The 20,892-nt window shown below is 38.6% G+C and overlaps 1 long non-coding RNA gene across 1 annotated transcript; it reads right to left on the reverse strand.

Moving 5' to 3' along the window:
- Nucleotides 1-577: 577 nt before the first annotated feature.
- Nucleotides 578-6,478, reverse strand: LOC140508130 (uncharacterized). Its single transcript, XR_011968313.1, has 3 exons — nucleotides 2,850-6,478; nucleotides 2,618-2,642; nucleotides 578-1,381 (listed from the first exon to the last, which is right to left on the reverse strand). It is a non-coding gene; the product is annotated as an uncharacterized lncRNA (long non-coding RNA).
- Between the last annotated feature and the right edge of the window lie 14,414 nt (nucleotides 6,479-20,892).

Here is a 20,892-nt window from a genome sequence, read left to right on the forward strand (position 1 = left end):
TTGAAGAAAGAGCTGCTGAGCTGGGTACAAAGAATTTAGGGGATTTTATTGGCCAAAGCGGAAAACTTTTGATTAATTAGTAATTTTAATTGCACATTTTAATTGAACAATCTCCCCAAATCAGCTTAAAACAAATGAATTATTGATACTGCTAAATTATTCATCATTCTCAGTTTTTCTTCCTATGATTATAGTTTGGTCAGAAGTCTGGAGGAATGGAACTTGAATCAGCTCTTGTATCAATTAGAAGCATGTTCTAAATACAAAGTGCACTTTATATGAGTGAACCCCTTTGGGAAATTAGACTAAAGCAATTTTATATTTTTACTAAATTACATTTTTAGGCACACGCCAGCCTGGAGCCAAGGTGGGGCCAAGGCCAAGCACCAAAACGTGGTAAAGAACCATCGTGATGGCTGGCCAAGGAGAACCCCAAGTGCAGTTTAAACTTGTATTAGTTGGAGTTGGAGGTACTAGGAAAGTCACATTTGTAAAACATCACTTGACTGGTGAATTTGAGAAGTATGTAGTGTTGACCTGAATGTTTGATTAAAGAAATGGCAACAGGCTAAATGCATACATTTTAATTATTTATTCTAAATTCCCCTTGAAGTAACTATTAGGTAGTACTATGGAGCCAGGATCAGAACCTGGCTACTCAGTACAGAAATCATCTGCTTAAATACATTTTACCATGAGAAAGGAACTCTCTTAGTTCAACACATTGTAAATTTAGTAAGACAAGACAGTTAACAAAGTAGTATCAGTTGGGATTTATGGTTTCAGCTTGTCTAAATTTCCTCTCTGTACTATATGTCTCTGTGACATACAATAAAGAGAAAATCCCACCACTCTAATGGCAGGCATCCTGTCATAAACAGGTAATTGAAATTGCTGACACAGGAAAAGGTATTTTTAACAGAGTTGACAAAGTTTCAGTTGAAATTACAACCCAGAATATCTGTGTTTTTCCTTATCATTAACATTCCATAAAGAAGGATCTCATAAGGAAATTACTAAGACATTCCCATCTGCTTCGCTGACATACAAAAAGGCATTCTCTGAGTTTACTTAAGATTAACAAAAGAGACTATTAGGTCCAGACTCTTCTTAATTCAAGCTTTGGCCCGTATTAAAGTCCAAAATTTATATTAAATATTATCATTCCCTCCTTTTGGTCAAAGGCAACCTGAAGGCTTCACTTGTAGACCAACAAAGGTATGAAAAAAAATTCTAAATCTTCATGCAGGTCTTGGGAAAGTTGTCTATGTCTGATGTCATCTTCTTCAGGCCCGTTCAAAATTGGAGGGCACTCAGGAGCAGGGGCAATGGAAGTGACAGATGGATCCAAGAGTCCGTACAGAAAATTTGACAGGGTCTCCTAGAAAACATATGATTTGATAATTGAGAGGAAACAGTACAACATAGTTAACATGGCTAAAGGCACATAGAAATAGTTCAGTTTCCCAGTCACACAGGGCTAGGTTCAAACAACACGATGAAGTTTTTCTCACAGTTCACAAAATTACATTTTTACATTAAGTCAGGTACAGATTAAACTTAGATGGCTCACATTAGACTAGTTTTGAGAAGGGAGATTTACATGTCACCAAAATAAACAAGAAAATTAAACATGAACCATACACATAAATGCAATCATTATTTCAATGTTAATTAACATTAAGTTCCTTGTGTCCCAGTAATCCACTCTTAATTTTCATTTAAACGTCACTTTTTGGATTCCAGATTTCTCATGTAGTTGTCTGATGTCTAGACATCCTTTCTTTGACAATAGGTTTTATTCTTGGGACAGTCCAAAAAGAGAATTTTGCTTCTCTGGTTCAGATCTAGAAGTTCCCATGTAATTCTGACAATATAAATTAGTACAATCACCTAAAATTTGTTCTCTATCTTTGAAATTTCAGAGAATTCCAGTTTATATTATTTGGTGTCTCTGTCCTTACCTAAATCCTGTACCTGAAATGAGAATCTTTTAAAATGTGGAGGTCCAACTGTAAAATGAACTCATCTGCCCTTTAAATTATCAGACAAGTACTTTAACAAAGAAGAAATAATTTAACTTACTTTTACCACTATCTTATACAAATTTTATGCAAAAATCAAAATTTGAGATCTTATTACCAAAAACATGAAAAATTTTAGAAACTAATCATATACATCTGTGTGTGTATATATATATATGTGTGTATATATATATATGTGTGTGTATATATATATATGTGTGTGTGTCTATATATATATATGTATATATATGTGTGTATATATGTGTGTGTGTGTGTGTGTGTGTGTGTATATATATATATATATATATATATATATATATATATATATATAGGATAGCAAATTTTGAGGAAGACCTAACCCTAAATTCTTCCTCAAAATTTGCTATCCTATTTAATTAGACATCTGTCTCCTCACATCTTTGTCTAATTACCTGGCCTAGTCATTTCCTCAGTGTTATCTCTATATTATATTTATTTATTTGGCCAGGAATGTAGGTTAAAGTTGTGAGTTATTCATTCCTGCACCCCATTATAATAACTCAGAGATGTCCCAATTTCCATTTATTATTTGATAGACTTAGTATCATACTTACAGAACTTCTTGATTATAAAGATTTGCTATAAAAGAAAAAGAGGAACAGTGTCAATATAGTAAAAGAAGGAAAGGATTTCCTTAGTTCTGGTTGATTCCAGGAATGAGCCATTATCTGACAGTTAATCATGTGGTCACCAGGTGCTGAAAGGAGGGCTTAATAATCAGGTAGGGAATTTCCTTTCTCAGAAAGGAAAAAGCACATTTGGGGAATAAAGTTAGGAAGATCCTACCTTGGCTGTGTCCAAGGTCGTCTTCAAAACCTTTCCAAACATCCACCATTAGCCTGCAGCACATGTCAATTGGCTTTATGATAACTTATTCAACTATTCCTGTAATCAGAGCTTCAAACAATAGTAAATTGCAGTCCCAATCTTATAGCAAATAAATATTGGCTGGTATGCTTCAGATAGGGCCATCTCAAATTTGATTGAGCTATTAATTAGCAAATTAAATTACATATGTTTTCTTCTTAAACTACTTCCTCATACTCTCTAAATATACCTAAACCATCTGAAACTGACACAAAAATATCCAGAACAACTGTCTAGGAACAAGAGGGGTTTAGATAAGCCACATCTGTTCTCAAACTTTTTCTGCCTTTCATAGTTTCAATCAGAACTCAAATCTCTCAATCCTATTCTTCAGATTATTCCACTTGGTTTTATACTTTAACCATAAGACAAGATAGCTCATAAGTTATTACTTTTTACTAGCATAACTGTACTGGAATCCTATTCCAGCTTGAACAAGCAAAGAGGTTAGTGGCTAATCTTATAGTCTGGTGAAATTACGTCCTTGTTTCACAAGTTTATTATTCTTCCCTAATTATACTCACTCTGTAAGAACGAGATACTTCAGGAATTAAATCTTTTACATATAATAAGTTCAAATGCAAATTTTAACTCTGACTGAGGGCATAGAATAGCTACAAATTCAGATCAAAACAACAAGATCTCTACTTCTTCACAGCTTAATTTAAGAGCAAATTATTTTGAAATTTTAGTAGGCCTTCTAAAAAATCACATAAGATTTTTCAAGACATTTTTCTAGAAGTATTTTCATTTCTTTAAAAACAGTCCAAACTTTAGTTTGATGTTTACTAAATTTTTATGAAAAAAATTAGTTGGAAACTTAAAATGATTGATATTTCCTTTTTTTCCTTAAACAAAAATAAGCCTTTAAAATTGGAATTCATTGAAGCTGAGTTGTTACAAAAATGTTCCTAAGTAATATGAATTCCCTAAGTATTATAACAAACTGAATTCTTAGATATCACAAAATGCTTTAGTCAAAAAGATGTAATGGAACCTCACATTGGTAATAGTAAGAGACTGATCGCAGAAAAACACTACTGCTTTAAAATCTTTTTAAACAGTGAGGACATGTTAAGGTGAGTCTTAAGTAGCTTACATAAATTTCTGTACGTGTTCTAATTTCAGATAAAAATAATATTAAATTTTCCAGTAAGGTTACACAAAAAGACTCATATGTTTTGCTGGTCACTTGTTATTGACTATAGAAATTTGCTACAGAAGGAAAAAAGCAGGAACATGTGACATACCAAATGTGACAGGATAAAACATCCTTAACTTGGTTTGAATTCAGATGAGGGTGAAATTAATGCAGACAACTGCAATTCAAACTCAAATAAAAATAGTTGTGGTCCCAAATGCCTTTTACCTTAAACAGCAAGTTTCACTAATCACAGCTTAGAGTCAGATACAGTCATTTCCACTCTCATGGAGTTACAATAAGCAATAAAAATTTACCAGGACACATATGCAGAAGAAATTCTATTTAACATCTTTCCTTCTCACATTTAAAACTTGTCCTGATGTAAAAGCCAATTGTTAGAAATCCTTTCTATTTATTACAACTTCTGAGCAAGTCATACTCATTGTTTAGGAACTACATAAAACAAGTTCCATTCCTAGGGCTGATGATCTTGCCCACACAAATGGGAGAACTGTTCTGAATGGGCAGAAGGAATCTAAATAAAGTTTTCAGTTCATTCCCTCCTTTCCATACACAGAAATCACTTAACAATTTTAGGTTTCAGCATAAAAACAGTAATCCCAAATAACTTAGTTAACAATCCTACAACTTCATAGAAGATAGCCACATTGTTTAGCTTTAACCTTTTTAACAGGGAAGGATGAAAATATCTGGTTTTCTAAATGGCAGTTACAAAACGTTGTAAGACAAGGTTAGCAGGACTGATAAAGTATCATAACTCGTTTTACACAATTTTCTCAACATCTTTTAGCTGCAACAAATTCAAATTAAAAATGGCTTTGTCTAACATCATTTCTGGATTACAGTGGTCACTCGACTTTTACAATGAAAGAGAAATTGAGAAACACAATCTTAGAAATACAGTTTTAACACAACAATAACTTCAGATGGTATTATTTGCATTTCCAGAAATTATTGATCTTATTACTTTTAGTAATTAAAACCACTTAGAAGTTAACAATTACATTAGAGATAATAATATTGTGTGTAACATATACCAGTCATTATGTTAAGCATTTTACAATCATTTTATCATTTTGATCCTATAATAACCATAATTATTTTTACTTTTACAAATCAGGAAATGGTTCAAACACAGATAAAATACCTTTTTTTCCAACTGAACAGAAAAGTGAAGCTTACCAAGAGCAGAGAAGCTGGTGTCCCAGTGGTGGTGATTTTTGCAGGCAGAGCCTAGGGAATACTCACCACAGGCCTGATTCATCCACCTTTTCCTTCCTCCACAACTGCAGAACTTACTGAGCCTAAGGCAGCGTGCAGCTGCTGGGACAGGGTTGGCAGAGTGTATAGGACCTAGAAATATTTCCAAGATTTACCTAGAAAGGTGGGCTACAAGGTTACCCACAATCTTAGGAGTAATTTCAAATGATCAGTTCAAGAATTTTTATGATTAATCTCACAACATACAAATCTTCTAAAATGATTTTACCTCAGGTGATCTCACTTTCCATTGCAATTCCAGGTTAACCAGACTGGAACAACAAGGAAAAGTGTTAAAGTTTTGTTTATTTATTTCCTTAGCTGCACCCCTTGAAGTCCAGGTGCTTGCGTTTAAATCTTACAAGATAACAGACTCATTCATAACACATATGATACAGACATACACTGACAGACAAACTGAAGACAGGACAAATGCAAACGGAGCTCACACACACACACAAAAAAAAAAAAAACAGAGAGAGAGAGCAATTAGAAGCTTGTTAGTTCATAGGTGGATTGTAACTGTCCTCTTCAAGACCAGAGTCCTTAAAGGGAAAATGCGGAGGGGGAAGGAGGAGGCAACGTAGCCTTGAACAGAGGTTGCCTTACTTAGGGCTAAGGCAGATAAGGGAAGGCAAAGGGGGAGGAGGTAGTGGCTACGTGCCCTCACCTTCCCCAGATTAGAGGCCTTTAAGGGAAGGGGGAGGAGGAAGGAGGAAACAGGGGGAATAGGAGGTCACCCAATAACATTCTTTCATTACGTTACTATGATGGCTAGGAGATGGCACAGTAAAAATGACAAGATTTTCAAAACTGGGTCAAGAAGTTTACATGTAAAAAAATTGTTTGAAACATCTATCTGATAATATTACAAGAGACAAAGACTCATTTTCCAGTTCAAGCCCTCATGATGCAGCAATTGAAATTCTCTGAAGTTTCAGGTGAACTGTGTATTCTAAATAGAATGATTCTCCTTATAGCTCTATTGTATATTGGATTTGTATTAAGTCTCAGCACCTGAGACACAGATCTGGAAAGAAGAAGTCTCTTCAAAACTGACCTAACAATGTGACTTGTTATAAAATATAAAATTATATACCTTAAACTTCTTTTTTTCATCCTCAGCAATGATATATGATCCTTAATAACTGAATCCATGTAAAGTTATGAAGCTATGATTATTAGAACTTGCATTAGACCTCCTGTAACTGTAATTGATACTGTTCTGAACATGATTCCAAGTTTAGTCATCAAGGAATTCTACTAGGCCAATAATCCAGGATAGCAGTAACCCTATGGGGTTGATATCCATGAATTACAAGTGGGGTTCTCACACGAAAGACTGTGAGTAATGATTCTTGGCATGGACTGGGATAGTATTCCCCTGACTCTATTTCCTCCTGGATGGAGAATATTTCACTTTTTAAGCTTTGATCAATAAAATTAACTATCTATATGGAACCTGGAATTGACATGAAATTAGGGAAGCATTTTTTCCTTAATGTCTCTATTTTCTTTCAATGTCAGTTTTCTATAATCATGGCACATTATCAGTGTAAATACAATATTAAATCCTTATTTTGTAAGTTAATATTAGACTACATCTGAACCATTATAATAAGACACAGGCATAAGATTTGAGCTGTTTAATCTAAAAATTTTAGTCCTTCCTCAAATTAATGTAAGAATAATTGAATGTTGATGGAACAGTTTATGGAACTTAACTGTTTTATTAATTACTAAACCCAAAATAGAAATATCTTCAATTTTTGTTTGGAAGGAAAGAAGGATGATACAATACCTAGTATTACCTAAATGGGAAAAGCCAAATTTATTTGTGTTTATTACCACCTGAAACTGAGCATGACTTGAAAGGCAAACATGTTTTTATTTATAAATACTTTACGTGATCTGCACCATATTGAAATTAAATACTCAGTATGTTTATACATCCTCTCCCAGAACTCTTAGTTACAATTTAAATGATTTTAGCAACTTCTAAATGAATTCAGTTGTGTATCAGAGGTCATCACCTTATAAAAAAATGTTTTGTCAAAAGTTCCCAAGCAGAATCTTATCCTCTTAAGGGGGATGAACAGCTAAAGAAAATAGCTAGAGTGAATAATGTTCAGTTGGTTTTAATAAAGACTTGTAATAAGTTTAGGTAAGTATATATGCCAAATATAAATTTTGGGATCAAAATTTTTAAATTTTTCAGTTATTTCAATTTGCCAACCCAAAGATGTAAATTCTCTAGTCTAGTGATGTTGATATTAGTGCTATTAAAGTTTGACTTAGTACTCACTACCTGAGCTGGCTATTGTCATAGCAAACTAGAATTGTATTAAAATCTATTATGTCTGAGATGTTTAACAGAGAAAGGGATCTCTGCAAGTGACCTGAACTGGAGAAGCAAATCCATTAGAAACTGCTCTGAAGCCCCACTCTTTCCAGTATTGCTAAGAGGAGAGATCTCTAGAGGATGATAGGACTGGATTGGAGCATGTTTCAGAAGACTGGATAACTGGATGACATGGGACAAGCCTCAGTTGTTCTGTAGGTCACCTAAAAAAGTGTTAGCTTAAGGGCATGCACCTCCGAGTCCACAAAGTCATAACTTTTGCAGAACATCATGACATCTTCGTGAGAGGGATTGAATCTAGCATCCCACCTTTGATACTCTATCACACTCCATCTTGTATTCCAGAAAGCACGACACCACCATCATCCTCCCCACTAGTGACCCCTAATATACCTGTTCCTGAATCTGCAGTCACTGGAACTCCGAATCCTCCGTTTTAGTCTCCTACTTTGACTTTTGCTCCATTACCAAAAGCAATGACTGAGAATATTTTTGTTCATGGAACTTAACTCATTCCTTTTCTTCCACTCTCTAAACTGCAACAGTCTAGATCTGTTTGTGTTGCCTATAGAAATGTTGCCTCTCATCGCTGTAATGAATTATAGTGACTGTTTGCCAAAATAACTTGAATTGTTTGCATAAATTCAAAAGATTTCCAAAACCCATGTGAAGGGCAAACAATGCTTACATTGCATGCTCTTCAACAATGCCCTATGGCATACCTGTTCCTTGTAGTTTTCGATCAGTGAGAGAGTCACTTCAGGCATTTATTGCATATTTAGTTGGTTGGCTGTTGTGCTTCGTTCTCAAAGAGGATCAAAATAACTTCACCAAGATAAAGTGAAATTTCAGTGTGTCCAACTGTGACTGAACAGACCAATACGAGTTCGGAATGCTCTCGTATATTTTATATGAATATAACATATATATGTTAAATATATGTGGTATATGTTATATATGTCATGTATGTTATATATGTCATGTATGTGTTATATATATTTATATGTTAATGTTTACTCTAGTAGAATGCAATCGGTATGTTATAATTTGTGCTCATTTCCCTCTTCTCTAATGTGCCTTGTGCCCCAGTGAGGGGATCCGGCCCTTCTGGTTTTGTCACTCATGGAGGATTACCTTCCATGCTTTTAGACTGTAATGATACAAAGATCTGGGGTCTTTCTGTGGATTGAAGTGGTGGAATGTGCGAAATAATTCATTTGAAACCCTACTCTATTCCACTCAGCATTAATCAGTTTGCCATGATGCCATAGCAGTAGTGATTATAAGTTCTGTACATTAGACCCCAGAGCTGTGAGTTGCAAATTGTAAGTTCACTTGCTTAATGATAGGAAGTTAACTCGAGGCCCTCCACCCCTGTGTTGCCTTGTTGTAGTGGTCAAACCCAGTATGGAGGTAACTCAATTAGATGGATAATCTCCCAACTTATTTTTGTACCTCTGGACCATTCTCTCTTGTCCAACATGCGCAAGTGATCCTCTTATGACCATTTAGTCGGTGGAGATGTCCCATGCTTTGCTCAACCTGGGACACTTCTCCATCCCTACCTGCTGACATGCCATTTCTAGTGCATGCATCATTTTTGGCCCTTGAAGCAAGATCTATCAACCAATGGGATTCCATACTTTTCATAGCCACCTCTTTAGAATGTTCAGATATCTAATCTGGTGTCAAGCCTTATAAAAATAAGACCCTAGAAGAAAGGGTCATCTCAGATCATGAAGAAGATCTGAGGTCCATTTCATTAGAGGGGACTTTGGACCCTTTAATAAAGTGTCACTGACTCAGAGCTTAACCTCCGTCTTTTTTATTGTAGGTTGGACAGTTTTAATCTCCACATAGTGCATTCTTCTTTCTCACTCCTTAATTTAATTTAACTTTTTTATAAATATCCCATCATATTCAGCTCACACTGGGTTCCTCTATCTATGTATATGCCTTCTAACTGCTCTAACAATGAAAAAGTTTTTAAGAGATGTAATATTTTCCCATGTAGGAATGTAAATATTTTAGCCTTATTGAACCTGTTTTTTCCTGTTTACATTTTTATGCTTCTTTTGAGTCTTATATTTGAAAATAAAATTTTCTATTCAGCACTGGCTTTTTCATCAAGAATGCTTCAAAGTCCTTTATTTCATTAAATATTCTTTTCTTCCCCTGAATGATTACATTCAGTTTTGCTGGGTAGATGATTCTTGGTTGGAATCTTATTAGCTCCTTTCCCCTCTAGAATGTCATATTCCAAAGCCTCCAGTCCTTTAATGTAGAAACTGCTGAATCTTACATTATCTTCTTTTTGCCTTCTTGCAATATTTTTTCCTTGACCTTGGAATGCCACAATTTGGCTACAATATTCCTAGGAGTTTTCCTTCTAGGATTCCTTTCCAGAAGCAATCAGTGGATTCTTCCTTTTTCTATTTTACCCTCTTGTTCTTGACTATCAGAACAGTTTTCCTTGATAATTTCTTGAAAGATGTTGAGGCTCTTTTTTGCTCATGGCTTTCAGGAAGTCCAATAATTTTTAAATTATCTCTCTTCTATCTATTTTTCACATGGATTTTACCAGTGAGTTATTTCACATTGTCTTCTATTTTTTCATTCCTTCGATTTTGTTTGTTTATTGATGTCTCATAGAGTCATTGACTTCTACTTGCCCAATTATAAGTTTTTAGTAATTATTTTCCTCAATGAGCTTTTGTATGTCTTTTTCCATTTGGCCAATTCAGCTTTTCAAGACATTATTCTCTTCATTGGATTTTTTTGCCTCTTTTATCATTTTGTCTATTTTGTTTTGTAAGGTAGTGTTTTCTTCAGTATTTGTGTATGTCCTTTAACAAACTGTGGACTCCCATTTTCATGATTATTTTTCATCACTCTCATTTCTCTTATCAATTTTTCCTCTACTTTTCTTACTTGATTTTTAAAATTATTTTTGAGTTCTTCCATGACTTGGGGCACAATTCATATTTTTCTTAGAGACTTTGGGTAGAAAAGTTTTAACTTTCTTGTCTTCTGAGCTTGTGTTTTGATCTTCTTGCCACCATAGCAAATTTCTATAGTTAGGATATTTTTCAGTTGTTTGCTCAATTTCCAGTCTATTTCTCTTTTTGAAAAATTACTTTTAATGTATGGAATAAAACAAACATTTCCATAGCATACTATAATAAAAAAGACAATAAAAATCTTCTAAGCACAACTTGCTCTTCCTCTCAAATATACAAGAAAATTATGTAAATTTCTATTTTTATTCTCTCCTTCACCCTAAATATGAGTACCATTAGACACAAATAGGTACATACGCTTACATATATAGTATGTATACGTAAAATTATTGTATATATCTATTTTGTCAGTTCTTTCTCTGGTTGCAGATAGCATCTTTCTTCATGTGTCCTTTGTAGTTAATTTGGATATTTATAATAGACAAAAAAATTTATTCACTCAGTCATTCTTAAAACAATATTGCTTGCTCTAAATCAATATTGATTAGAGAAATGCAAATTAAAACCATTCTAAAGCACCATCTCTCATCAATCAGATTGTCTAACATGACAATAAAAGGAAAATGTCAGGTGTTGGAGGGGATGTGGGAAATCTGGGACACTAATGCACTGTTTGTGGGACTGTGAACTGATCCAACCATTATGGAAAGCAATTTGGAATTGTGCCCAAAGGGCTATAAAACTGCATACCCTTTGATCCAGCAATAACCATTGCTAGCTCTATATCTCAAAGACATCCACAAAAAGGGGAAGGACCTATTTGTAAAGAAGTATTTATGGCAGCTCTTATTAATCTTTATGGTCATTCAATAAACGAGTAGCTCCTAGGGGAGTGCTACAATTGTTCAAATGAATGCAAACTTTCTTATACTGTTCCAAAGTGGAATCTCCCACCTTGCCATCTAGTGGCTAAATGAGGCCTCCTGAACACCTCACTTCACATTTCTTCTCTCTGATAGGCTTCCCCTCAAACAGTTCATCAAGATTGACCACAAGTTTCTGACCTTTTGCCTTATCATGCTACATCACAACTCTAATTAACTGCTATCACTCAAAGCTGGGAAGAATTTTAACCCTGTGGAAACAGAATTCCTTCTTTTGTTTCCCACACTTGCCAAAGTCACATAGCTGCTAAATGTCTGAGGATCTAAACTCAGGTCTTCCTGACTCCAGGCTCAGTGCTCTTTCTATTTTTGTAACTGTTGACTTTCTTCCAATCTTGGGGAAGCTTTGCTCTGTTTCCCTTTCACTGCTGTTCCCTAAATTGATTCTTTCTCTCATTCTATTTTGCTAGGTCCTATTCATGACCTATTCCCTCATTTGGACACCTCCCAACTTTCTGTTCTGGACCCACTTTTTCCCTTTTCTTTGCCTATTTTCTACCACCATCACGACTTAGTAGTAGTAGGGACTCCTCCCACTGCTCCTCTTCCTACTAGCACTGTTGCTGCCACTGACACCCCCATCTCTCGGCTCAGCATTGTCTCTTCTCAGCCCCCATCCTTGGAACACTCACCCTGCTACTATTATTGATCTTACTACTACCACTAGTCTGCATTTGCTTTATTGATTCAAGGTTTTCAAATCACTTCGTATACATTCTTTATTTGACCATCACAGTAAACCTGTGAGATATGCACTTGTGCGCATTTTACAGAGAGGAAACAGACTGAGAAAACTTGGGGCACACAACTAGTGAGTGCCTAAGGCAGGATTAGAATTTCTCTTTCTGACTTCCAAATCCCACACTCAATTCATTATCTGATTTAGCTGCCCAGGTGGCCTCATCAGGTCATTGGGTTGAACTCGAATGTCTATACAGATGACTTCCCAGACCTGCAGGTTTGGCCATCCTCTCTCTTCTCAGCTCTAGTCCTAATTCCAGACTGCCTTTGGACAACCTCAGCCATATGTTCAGTAGGCATCTTACTATGCTTATAATATAATTCATCTTCCCCATTAATGCCATCACTCTAACCTTCCCAAATTCTGTTGAGGACATGACCATTTTTGACTTGTCCAAGTTCACCAGTTCACAGTCATTTTTTTCTTTCCACTCTCCCTTACTCCTCCACATCTAATCAGTTGCCAAGTCTTTCTAAGTCTACCTCTATAGCATCTCTGGTATCCATTTCATTTCACTGTATTCCATTCATGTGGGCAGCTGGGTGATTAAGTGGATAGAATTCTGGGCCTCGGAGACTTACTAGCTAGCTGTGTGACCCTAGCAAGTCACTTAATCTCTGTTTGCCTCAGTCTCCTCAACTTTAAAATTAGAATCCTGGAGAAAGAAAGGGCAAATCACTCTAATCTTTGCCAAGGAAATCCCATAAGACGAGGTCACAAAGAGTCAGACATGACTAAATGACTAACAAGCACACTTCATTCAGACTGATTTACTCGCTGTTTCCTGCTCTTGCCACTCAGTCTCCCACCTCTGTCCCTTTGGATAGCCCATCCCCCATGTTTGGAAGGCTCTTTCTCCACCCTCTCCATCTTTGGCTTCTTCCAGGTTACTACTTGGTTTTTACTGATAACATTTAATATCATTTGGGGATTTAATAAGGTCCAGAGCTTGAATTAATCAATCAGAAGAGTCTGCACCTAACAGTCTCTTTGTTCTCTGAAGGAAACTCTGAGAATAACTCTTCTTAAGTGAACAAGGCCAGATGGGACTGACTTAGCATGCTTTATGAGACCCTTAACCAGAGATACTATCTTGAATAATAGAATATTTTCTGTATCTTATGCTTTTTATGGCATGTTAATGATAAATTGAACACAGATATCCTGACACTTTGTCAACTCTCTTATCTTATTGTATTTACAACCTATTCAATTAAGAAGACTCTTTTCTCATAGAGAGAAGCTAAACACATAGAGACCATAAATCTGAGGGACACAGACACCCTTCGATTGTCCTAAAACAGATTTAAGCCTGGTCATTCCTGTAACAATCAGTCAGAGGTTTCCTTCTGGCTCCATGGCCATGTTACCACTAGTTTTAAGGGAATAAACAACATGCATTCAAACTGTTTGCTTTTTTAACCAAACTTTCAGGTTGACATTACTATTCTCACCCTCCTCACATTATCTTGCACTGACTGGTTTAGAAGTTGTGTTCCCTAATGAAATGTAAGCTTCCAATAGGCAGGAGTCATTTTTCAGATTTGTCTTTGTATCCCCAGCCCACTGCCTTGCCCATAGAAGGGCTATAAAAGGGCCTGTTCAATGGAGCTGTAGTGGAAAGATCACTGGATTAGGATTCAGGGCACTTTCCTCCTCCCTGGGCCTTAACTCCTTCCTCAGTAAAATGAATGAGTTGGGCTAGATAATGTCTAAGGCCCTTTCAGCTCTAAATCCCATGAACCTCCTCTGTAAAAAGAGGGTAATGCTTGCACATTCCAGGGTTCCTGGGAGGACAGAGTCAGATAGTGTATGTGCCAACGTGAAGTAAAAAAAAGAGACAGCTGTAGCAGCTTCTGTTGTCACTACCAGCAGCAGTAGCAGCAGCAGCACCTGAGATGCCTGTGTGTGAGAGCTTTGGAGACTAGCCAGGCATGGGCAAGCAAAGGCCTGGATGAGTGTTGTTACCTTTCTCCTTCAGGGTTTATAACCAGCCTCATAGACCCCTTTGCATTTCTTTCCCCCTTTCCCCTTCTCTTTCTTTCACCAGGGAGGTGTGCCCAGTGTCAGCCTATAGCTTTCCCTCTGGGAGCAGAGACTTTCCAATCTAGAAAGTGGCTGAGGAGCCATGGGATCTGAACCAGGGCAGCCAGCTCTCTGAGGAAAGGCTTGACTGAAGCCCCCCTTTTTCTTCCTCCCATTTCCAAAGGGCAGTACAGCTTCCCTTCCACAGGGGTTCCTGATTGCCCTTTGTGCCACTGCTTCAACCAAGGTCCCAAGTCAGCCCCAGAGAATCTCTTCCAATCGACAAGGACTTTCCTTTATGACCTCTTAAGTGCTAGGAGCACTAGGTTGGCTTAAGTTGCAGTCCAAAGCAATTTTCCTGGTCTCAGCCAGTATGTTTTCCATACTTTATGTGGCAGTCTCCTTGATCCCTAATCCTCTTTTTTACAACATAAAATTGTCACACCACATAAGTAATAAATTTTATTAACTGAAAATTTCAAATGATTTCCAGAATTTTGAGGCTATCAATTTTTATAAAGTTTATTTTTTAAACTATGACATTATAATTGCATGGCTCAAAATGAATGATGTTGAGAATTTATTATACCAGATGTTTTAATACTTTTTTTTAATTTTAGGTTCTACAGGTACATTCCTATTAAATGCATGCTGCATAGAAGAATTGAAATGAATGGGAGAAACCATAAAATAAGACAAAACAAAACATAATACAAAAGAAAATGGTCTGGTACTATCTGCAATCCAATTCCATAGTTTGTTCTCTGGATGTGGAAGGCTTTTTGTCTCAGGAGTTCATTGGAAATTTTTTAAGTCCTTGCATTCCAATGAAGTACTCAGTCTAGCAGAAAAATTTCTTTCACACTGTGGTTGTTGCTGTGTACATAGTTCTCCTGGTTCGGCTCCTTTCACTCAGCATCAGTTCATATAAATCCTTCCAGGCCTCTCTGAAGTCTTCCTGTTCTTCATTTCTTCTATCACAATAGTATTCCATTACACTCATATACCACAACTTGTTCAGCCATTCTCCAATTGATGGGCATCCCCTTGATTTCCAGTTTTTGGCTACCACAATGACAGCTGCTATAAATATTTTAATAGTTTTAATTTTTACACACAGATTATCTTCATGCACCAAGGACTGGGAAAATCAGGCTATGTATGTCATGAAATGATGCTGCCTGAGGTTGATGGCGGTTGGATCATACAGACCAGTTTTACCTTGTCTGGCTCATTTTTGTTGACTTGACTTCTTTTTTATATTTAAAAATTGGAAGTAGTTATATGAAAAGGATCCAGTAATTTTGGTAATGGCTTTGCTTCCTGCCATTTCCTCACCTCCCGCTCTAAAGAAAAGGGTCTTATGTCTGTTGGCTGCAGTATTTGATGTCAGTCAGATATATGTGGAGAAGAGCAAGGATTGGGGGGAGGCCCAGATTAGTGGGTGCTGTAGGGGAACCTCAGGAGAGGAGAGAGGCAAAGATGGGGAAAGAGAAAGGTGGCATTAATGTGGGAAGGGTGGGAGATGGGATATTGGAGGAGTCTCCTATCCCTTTGTCTCACTGACCTTTCCTCTGGTAGTATCTCCCCACCCAGTGCCCTGGCGGATCCAGGATATAGTAATAGTCACTGGATAGAAGATGCAGAAGACAGTGAGCAGCCTGAAAACTGTGGGGAGTTTTTGGGAAGAAAAGGATGAAAGGGGTTTTGAAGGGTTGAGGATGCAAGAGGGCCCCCAGTGGGTAATGCAGGTGTGAAGTGGACATTTTCTGCTCCTGATCTCTGTTCATAGTGAACCTGCTGTCTTGTTTGACTTTCCCTATGCCCAGGGACTGTTTTCCTGCCCACCACCTTAACACAGACTCAAGAATGTTCAGAATCCCAAAGACCCAGTGCAAAGAAACAGAATTCCCAAGATATTAAATTAGGCCAGCTTTATTGAGGGGAGATAATAAAAAATGAAGGGTGGTCACAGAGGATGATGGAAACAGGTCTGCTGGACTCATGATGTGTGGGCATGAGCATCACAATGGGGTCCCGGAGGTAATGGGCCACCCCCTTCCAAACCAGCAGAGTCTGGTGAGTTTTTACAGAGTTCTCCGTGTCTAACAGTCAGGCTTTGGGGCAGGGACCAAGGAGGCTGGAGTCTGGTGCTAATTCATGCTAGTAGGGGTAGGAAAGGCTCCTGAGTCATTGGAGGCCAGTTTATTCACAGTCCCTGTGGGCAGAAAAGGAGCTTTGGGCAGTTCCTACTGGTCTCACTGAGGAGGTGACTCTATTTCCCTGTCAGAGGTTTGGAGCTTCCCTGGGGCTTTTTCTTTGACCTGTGTCTGGGAGGCGGTCCTATTCCTTACTCTCTATCTTCTAGGAGCTACACAGGAGAGTGGTGAGGCTCTAGGCAGGGAGATTACTGGCAGAAGATCAGCAATGTGTCTCAGCCCAAGTGCCCACCTCTGGTAAAGACCTACCTGTCCCAGCCCCATGAAGTCTCTGGAAATAGTTGTCATCTGCCCTTGGAAATGAGGCCCGCAGAGCAAATGAGAGAGATGGAAGCAATTGAGAGATCATTTAGAAGAATGATGTCTTCATACACGTATACAGAAACAATGGAATTACAATGTATCAAACTGTATTTAACAATGTATTGGTCACAATGTATTCCAATGCACAATTACAATGTATCAAACTGTATTTAACAATGTATTGATCACAATGTATTCCGATGCACAATTACAATGTATCAAAATTCATTCAGGACTGATGAGAAAACTTAGGCCTGAGATGACCTGAGTCAGTTGTCACACAGCAGGGTGGAGGAAACGGACCTCTCCCTTCCATCAGGTTTCTCCCCTCTTTACAAGGAGGCAGAGCTGACATTCGGTCTTCCTAATTTCACAGAATATTTAAGCTACACTTTATCCCGCCCCAGTTAATGAGAACTCGAGATATTGAAACGTCACTGGGTACTAGCTGGTCTGGTTAGGGAAGATTCCTGTTCTGGGAAAAAACAAACAAACAAACAAATAAAAAACAGGTTTTCTCTTGAAGTCGGGAACTTCCCAGTCCCTGGACAAATCTGAGATTATCCTCTGCCCTGAAATGACCTTGGAGTTTTCTTAGCCCTGAGTTAGGGGAAGTAACCTCTGCGTATGAGGTGCTTAACCGTGTTTGTATCCTGGACCCCTTCTGCTGCATGATAACCACTAGGGACCCCTTTGGGAATAATACTTTTCAATACATCAATAAAACTCCATGTAGGACAAAGAAAGTCAATGACACGGAAATAAAGACATGATTCCCCAGCCCAGCCCTCCATTCAAGTTCATGCACCTGACAGTCCTCCTTGGATCCCTGGAACGAGGGAGGAGTGGGTTCTCGGACCCCGGGTTCAGACTTGATGTCGAGTGAGAAATAAGTCCCTGCCAACCTCTAACTGACTCCTGCTACTGGAGCCCCTCATTGACCCGTGAGACCTGCAACAATGCCCCATCCGCACAGTTAAAATAATCCTAGCCCCGTGTCCAAGCCCTGTCGTCCCGGGAGGGAGTCTGCGATAAGGCTCCTGAGTCCCAACAGGAATGGAGCTCGACTCGGCAACCACGCGTGGGAGCAGGGGTTTTGATATCTCCGGGCTGCTGTAAACTCGTGCGGCTGGGTGGATGTGTGCGGGACGCAGATGCAGGCAGATTTCAGGCAGCTTTCATGTGCTTCCAGCCTCCTGGATCGAAGGTCCTCCTTTCTCTCTCCTGCCCCCTTCCCCAACCTCTCTTCTTCGCCTCCTGAGACAGAGGTGACAAAATTTACAGACGGATTCGGGGGCATGCGTGCCGCGATGTCCACAGTCCCGATCGCCCCGAAATTTCCTTCATCTTTCCAGAAAGAACTCCCTCCCCCGCCGTCTTCCTCTCCTCTCCTCCTTGCAGTTTCCCTTTACGTTCCCGACGCTGCCTCACTCTCAGAATCTCAGCCAGTTGGATGTGTTTTAGAGGTGAGGGACCTCAGGTTCAGAAACAGTAGGTAAGTAGCCCCAGGTCACACACAGCAATGACCTAAAGTCTCCTGCCCACGGAGCGCTCTGTTCTCTTCACCGCTTTCGTGGTTAGAGGAAAGAAGCTTTCTGGTTAGATGAAGAAGGGTGGGAGGTGGGGAGAAAGAGCTGAACGCCTTCCAACTAAGGACTTTCCCAAATCTCCCCTCCGGAGACGAAACCAGGACTGGAATTCTAGATCCTTCTTGTCCTATTCCAGGGGAAGATGAGGACTCAGATGATCAGCAAGCCCCCAGCTGGATCTTGGCAAGTTAAGGCTGTTTCAGCCGACAATTCGCTGAATTTGGCGCCATCTGCTGGCCAAAGGCAATCTTCCGCTTCCCCTCTTCTCTTGGTCAAAGTCCTGTCTATGGAAGGGCATCTTTGGGATTTTGTTTTGGAAGGCAGAAGGGAAAGTAAACGGAGTGGGACCCCACAATGCTTCCCTCCGCATCCTTTCTGCATCCATTTTGCTTCTACAGAAGCTTTACATTTCATGCAATCGAAGTGATCAATTTTATCTTTCCAAATTGCCTCCATGCTTTGGTTAAGAATTCATCCCTTACTGGAGGTTTAAAAATGAATACGTGCTCTCTTCCAGTCGAGAAGTATTCAGTATCCTGGTCGCATGCCTGTTTTGAACTTGTGGATAGTGGCATAAGATGCTGGTCCAAGGCTTATCTCTGTCAGACCACTGTCCTGTTTTCTCAGTAATTCTCAAATATGGAGTTCTGTTCTAGGTCATTTATGTTTTTAAGGTGATCAATCACTGAAATATTGAGTGCTTGTCCGCTAATGAGTTCTCTTAATATCTTGCTAATGTCCACAAATCTGTGGTTTCTCCTTCTCGCTACATGCCTGACCATGCCCTTCTGGTCTATATACACACCTAATAATGGATTTCATGCCACTTCTCGTGACCTAGCTGTTGATTACCCATTGCAGCCATTTTTGTATTGCTTTATTTGTGTTTTTCATTTTTTCCTCCCATCAGATTGCGGTGCTCTATGACTCCTAGGCATGCAGGTCATCAGTAGAAATAAACCTTAATAAGATGGGCAGTTTGTAAACGCTGAAAGCACCACACACTCTCTCCAGTGAAATAGTCTACTCTTCTATTCGCTTCTGCATCCAGCTCATTGTCCATTTGGTGTTCCTATGCAAGAGACTAGCAGAGAGCCTGAATGAACGTACCACACATGAAGAGTCCAGGCAATATTGGGACTTTCTATTGGTTAGAGCAAGTTCTTTGATATTACCATATATTTCCCTTCAGAGACTCTGTAGTGTTGATCCAAGTTGTATGATGTCTTATGGGAATGGAGAGAATTAGAGAATCCTGCCATCCAGGGAGGATTATTCTTTTGTTTGGATTCAAGGCATAACCTTCTCCAGGCTCCTGGCAGATCGGTTCAGTGGAACATAAATAACATTGGAAACCCAGTGATCTGGGTTCTGACCCTGGCATTATTATTTACTATGACTCTATTTACTGAGAGTCAATTTCTTTCACAATAAAAGGAATGGTACAAATGATGTCTGTAACCCCGTCATATGACTAGGTGAGCAAATGTTTGTTTTTGTTTTGGATTTCATTTCATGGCAGTGCTCTACACTTCATTGGAAATTTCTCCATTGTGTCTATCAAAGAATCGTCCCTCTTTTTAATATATGGTGGGAGTTAACTTGTTTGATGAGAGCCTTCAAGGGTACATATAGTTCTACTGAGTGCAATGCTTTAAAGCAATTATTCCCAGGAGATATCATAGAATCTCAAATGCTCTACTTTTCAAATAGTTACCTGACCCAAGATATGTGCTTTGGAGCTATTTTGCAATATCTTGCCCTTTCTCTGTTTTTATAGAATCTGTCCTCTTGGTGTGTAGAGACTATTCTCATAATGATTTTGCAAAGAGGGGACAAGAGGCTGATGGCAGGTTGACAGTGCCCTGGGTCTTCTTCATTGATTGCCTTTATTTATTTGGCATGGTGGTGGTAAAGTGCTCAGAACTTTTCAGTTCTTTGGGAATCTTTCTCAGGTTGAAGGAACTTAATAACTGAGGCTTCCAGGAAAGTGGCACCTTGAGAAGTCACAAGAGAGCCCCAGGAGTCCTTACCTATAGAACCAAACAGGTAACAACTTCTTGTTAATTAATTGAATGATTGATTACAGTATAACTGGTCAGGGAGCTGACTGTAAATATGATAAACAGGAAATGTTTCCTAGCTCCCTCAGAAGAGACTAGGTGACACTTGATTCCTACTGTTGGATAGGGAGGGGTGTGGGAGTTAGGAGCCAGCTATCAGAAGCAGGGCCTAGGGACAAAGAGGAGGGAAGGGAGAAGGGCAGTTTAAAAAGAATAAAGATTTTTAGGTAAGAGCCTTGTGACCAGGAAGAAAACACTCCTGGGAGACAAAGGCAGATGAAGATAAACTAGATTTTTTCCCTTCCGTGAGCTGTCCCCATTCCAATTCCA

Source organism: Notamacropus eugenii, chromosome 5 (genome assembly GCF_028372415.1).
Source record: "Notamacropus eugenii isolate mMacEug1 chromosome 5, mMacEug1.pri_v2, whole genome shotgun sequence".
NCBI lineage: Eukaryota > Metazoa > Chordata > Mammalia > Diprotodontia > Macropodidae > Notamacropus > Notamacropus eugenii.